This window comes from Elephantulus edwardii, unplaced genomic scaffold, assembly GCF_000299155.1.
Source record: "Elephantulus edwardii isolate Elephantulus edwardi_28Jun2011 unplaced genomic scaffold, EleEdw1.0 scaffold00086, whole genome shotgun sequence".
NCBI lineage: Eukaryota > Metazoa > Chordata > Mammalia > Macroscelidea > Macroscelididae > Elephantulus > Elephantulus edwardii.
In genome coordinates, this window is record NW_006399836.1 from 5,732,289 (window position 1) to 5,737,541 (window position 5,253).

At 39.5% G+C, this 5,253-nt stretch overlaps 1 protein-coding gene across 1 annotated transcript in view; it reads left to right on the top strand.

The window, feature by feature from the left end:
• Positions 1-5,253, top strand: part of ENTHD1 (ENTH domain containing 1) — a 272,373-nt gene that overhangs the window by 69,218 nt on the left and 197,902 nt on the right.

Below are 5,253 nucleotides of genomic sequence, written 5' to 3' on the forward strand. Positions count from 1 at the left end.
GGAGTTTCAAAATCCTAGCCTCCAAGGAGAAACTTGGTTTCACCCTCTCCAAGTCAGACCTATTTGTTTTTTTGGCAGTTCATAGTATGTTCAAAACTCTTCTCCAGAACCATAATTTGAAGGCGTCATTTCTTCTTTTGTCATCCTTAGTCATTGTCCAACTCTCTGAAACACAGCAAATAATTGCAAAGACCTTGACCTGAATTAGGTGAACCCCAGCCTTTAGACTAACATTATTGCCCTTCAGTATTCTGTAGAGGCTCTTGACAGCAGATTTTCCCAATGCAGATTGTCTTTTGGTTTCCTGACTGCTGGTGTTAAGAATTTGATTGGCATTGTTAATATCTGAAAATTCGAATGTTAATTTGACCTGTCATCTTGTGAATATCACAGGCTTCCCCAGTTCTGCTTTTGTGGTATTATCTGAGTTGTACAGGCTCAACATGATCTATAGCTTTTCTTAGATAGTTTCTAGGTAAGATCTTCAGCCTTGTATCAGAACACTCATCATTGGATGACTCAACAACCTCATTTCCTGAGCATCTTCACTGTTTGCTGTGAGGTTTCTCATTCCACACTAGTAGCTTCCTCCGCATGTGACTTTACAGTGCCAATGGATAAATAGCTTATGATCACAGAGGAACTTCACTTTCAGTGAAGAATGAGATATGTGTTCACCTCTTCCATGAATTTGTGAAAATTCTCAGAGATAAGTATTGAGTAATCACCTAGTTTAATGATTGCATTTAAACACATCACACTACCAGTGTTGTGTTGTTGTGTGATACGCATTTCATTGTTGTGTGCTGTTGACTCTGAACCAACTCAAAAGTGACCGTCCAGTAGGCTTTCAGAGGCTATAAATGACCAATGAGGTGACTGCCCATCTATCTCCCTCAGGGCAGCTGATGGAATTTAGTCCATGCCATTGCTCTTTACTGACCAGGCTATAGTCTGACTGCTTTATTCACACACCCCTGCAGGATATTTTAAGGGTTTTCTAGGCCAAAAGTTATCTAAATAGTCATCTTTTCCATTTTATAATAATTTCTTCAACTTTTGTCACAGTTTACTTTAAAATATACTTTAAAATTTTTATGAATGCAGCTTTGTAATGCCTTAAACCTAAATCCATATCCTCTCAAAGGTAATGTTACTTGAACGTGAAAAGGATAATGGAAGAATGTGATTCCTTAATAAATGAGATGAAAGTAAGTGAGCTAAGCTTAACTACTGTTTATTAGTGTGAAGTATGTAATCCTTAAACGTAAAAGAAATTAATTATTCAATTTTATGAGAAGTTACAACACAATGAAAAATTACATCAATAAGTGGGAAGATCTCTTTATCTCTGTGGTGGATATGTACCATCAAGTTGTAACTGATGCATAGCTGAGCCTATATAGCTTTCCTGTGGAGCAGCTGGTGGATTGAAATCAGGGCTCTTGTTCCCTAGTGGTAAGAAGCTGCTCTGCAATGCCTAAGGCTTGTGGTTCAAATCTTCCAGCTGCTCTGACAAAGGAATATGAGCAGTCTCCTCTCATGCGATTAACTGCCTCTGAAAACCCATTGGAGGATCAGCTAAGTGTCGCTTCTGACTTGACTGTACACAACAACATTTATTAGAATTATTTAAATTGATGGTGACTAACAAAAGCATAGCCATGCTTGTTCAAATTTTGCTCCCTGTTTAAGACACTGGTGTGCTGTGCTTTTTTCTTAAAATGGCTGTTTGTAAAAGTAGCTAGTTCAAGAAAGCCTAGCATGTAATATTTCGGTCATTGTGCCCTGTAAGTCTGTCTATATGTTCGATTTACCTCCCTAGTTGCTTTTTTAAAGCAGCAGACATGCCTTATACCATTTCTTCTTTAAGCTATTATTACCACATCCCTGCCAAAAAATAACTTTTAAACTTTAAGTGCTGTGTCACAATTTTAAAATGGCATGTGGAGTTTTATCTTAAGTAATTGTGGTGTTGTTGTTATTATGTGCCATCAAGTTGCCTGCGACTCATAGCAACCCTATGTATCTATGTATATTAGCTCTGAAATACCCTATCCTGAGTCAATCTCATCATCTTCGACAGACCTAATCCCATTTCTCCAGTAACTGAGTAAATCTATCTCATCCTGTGCTGTTGTCCCTCTACCCTTGCAAGCATGATTTCCTTCTCTAAAGACTGGTCTCTCTTTGCCACATGCCCAAATTATGTGAGATGAAGCTTTAAAATCTTTGGCTCCAAGGAGCAAACTCATTTCACCCTCTCTAGGACAGACATAATTGTTCTCCTGGCAGTCAGTGGTGTGTTCAACATTTTTCTCCAGCACCACAAGTGAAAGTCCCCAATCCTTCTATCATCCTTAGTTACTGTCAAGCTCATGGACACATAACAAATAATTGAGAAGACCATGGCCTGTATCAGGCACACCTTAATCTTCAGACTGACATCATTGCTCTTCAGTACTCTAGAGAGGTCCCTGAGAGCATATTTTCCCAGTGCAATTTATCTTTTCCTTTCCTGACTACTGGTGCCAAGAGTGTTAATTGTGGAACCAAGCAAGCTGAAGCTGTTAAAAATCTCAATCTTTTCTCCATCCATCTTGATGCTGCCAACTGGCCCAATGGTAAGAATTATTGTTTTCTTGATGTTGAGCTTCAGTCCATTTTGAAGACTACATACAGTCCTTGACCTTCTGCAGCAAGTGCTTCAGATGCTCCTCAGTTCAGCAAGCAAGGTTGTACCATTTACATAATGTAGATTGTTGAAGAGTCTTCCTACAATCCTGATGGTACGTTCCTCCTCATAAAGCCTAGCCTCCCGAATGATCTGTTCTGCATATAGAGATTGAAAAGGTATGGAGATAAGATGCATCCCTGATGCAAACCTTTCCTGATTCTGAATCATGCAGTGTTTCTTTGCTGTTCTGACTGCTGCTTCCTGTTATAAATATAGGTTTCACATGAGCACAATTAAGTGTTTTGGGATCCCCATTCTTCTCAAGTTTAACCCCTAGCCCTAACCCCTAACCCAATTTGTTGTGATCCACTCAGTCAAATGCCATTTCATACTCAGTGAAACACAGACATTCCTCTAGTAAACTCTACTTTTGGCCAAGAGCCATCTAACATTGGCAATGATGTGTCTAGTGCCACAGCCTCTTCTAAACCCAGCCTGCACATATGGCAGTTCTCTGTTGATGTATGATTCCATTAACTTTTGAATAATCTTCTGCAGGATCTTGCTTGTGTGAGAATATAATTTGTCATATCATAAATATTGACATTTTAAAAAACTCTACAACTCTCCATCAATCTTTTTATATTTACCCAAAAGAATCTGACTAGCATTGTGATTGATAACTATAGTCAGTCATTTGAAAAAAAAGAAGTCTTCTTCAAACTATTTGAAATTTTGCATCATTTTCTTTTCTCCTTGATGTCATGTTTCTCTTCCACATATACACAGAATTTTATCCTCATAGAAACCATGTTTGTACGTGAAAGTCTCCTCTACAGCAAATGTGTTTATGAATTAAAGATCTATTTCTAAATTTTCTGTGACCAGAGACTTTAGGAAGTCCTGGTGGCCTACTGGTAATGATTTGTGCTGGTAACTGAAAGGTACACAGTTCAAATCAACCAGCTATTCCGTGAGAAGAAGATGGGCTGTCTCCTCCTATGTGATTAACTGCCTCTGAAAACCCGCTGGAGGGTCAACTCTAACTCAGTGGTACCTAACAACAGCAGCAACAGAGACTTTAGGTAATAATAAAGTCCTTTTACATTGACTTTACATTGGTACACAGTCTCTCAACACCTCATAAGTAAATACCTGTTTCCTATCAGATGGCAGAATCTGTCCTGACTGAGCACTCGACGGATCCTGCTGCCAATCTGAATTATATATAGCCTTATGACTTTCCCTAATAAACAATATAATTGTAAAAGTAAAGAAATAAATACTAGATTTAAAGATACTATTTTATTACAGATACATATCTCTATGACAGGAATGGTAACATTTAGCTACATATGACTATTCTTATTATTAGAAATAAGAAAGGTTCAACATAAACTTGTTCCTATTTTTAGTTTTTGTGTATGTAAGTATTGTGAAAACCTGTTCACATAAAGTATGGGTAGAAATGGAAGCTGCTTTCTTGTGGCAGTGTCAATCAATTCTGTGAACTTCCAAGTAATATGACAAAAACTATATGGGATCTATTATAAAAATATTTTTATCACTTGTCAACTGTTAACTTGATTAGGTCTTCCCACAGTGTTGTTAAAAGTGAAGAATTGGAAATGTACTTAGAAAAAGATTTGTTATACAATAATTAAGAGTAATTTGCTTTCTCAGTTTCTGGGAATAATACCAAAAAAAAAATCTTTACTAAGATTTGTCAAATGACTATTAATTATACCTATCAGAGTTTAACCCAGTATACTCAGAAAATAGTAGAAAACCAAAATTATTAATTGCAGAGACTGGTTAATACAATAATATTTTTGAGAAAAGTATTTTCTTCTTTGTTTTATAAATACATTTTCATCAAATCAACAGTCTTAAAAACTGAAGATGGGAAGGGAGACGGGGCCAGTGCACAGGGTGACATGGTCGGCGCAGGAAGACTTATTTGCTGAGGACTGGCAGCTTAATATCTGGGAACAGACTGCAACCCCTAACTCCTAACTCTGCCCAAGCCCTGCACCCCCATCCCTGCCACAACACTGTGTCCAGGGACACTACCCAGCACCATCTCGCACCCCCACAGGCACACCCTGGTGACTTCACCACAACCTTGCACATCCTGGCGGTGCTCCAGGACCACCAGAGACTCCTTCACGCAGCACAACAACAGCCGTGGGCAGTACGATTCTGAGTCAGCACACAAAGGCACACCGTGGAGCCAGCCATCTCTGCAGCCACCAGTCGAGCTGCTGTGGGGCTGATCTGCCAGAGAAAGGCTGGTAGGATCCTAATTGGGTTTTCTTGGGCATGACCGATTGTCTGGGAGAGTTCCCAAGGGTGAGCCCACTGGTGGGACTTTGGCTGAGCTCTCTGGGGACACACCAACTGCCCAGGAACAAGCGGGCCAGTGATAATTTGGCTGAACTTTTGTGGACACTCCAAACCAGCCAGAGGCGACTGGGTTGGTGGGAATGTGACTTTGTCTTGTTGAGTCCCCTTGGACCCAGGAGATAATTAGGCTGAACTTTTGTGGACACTGCAGACCAGCCAGAGGTGAGTGG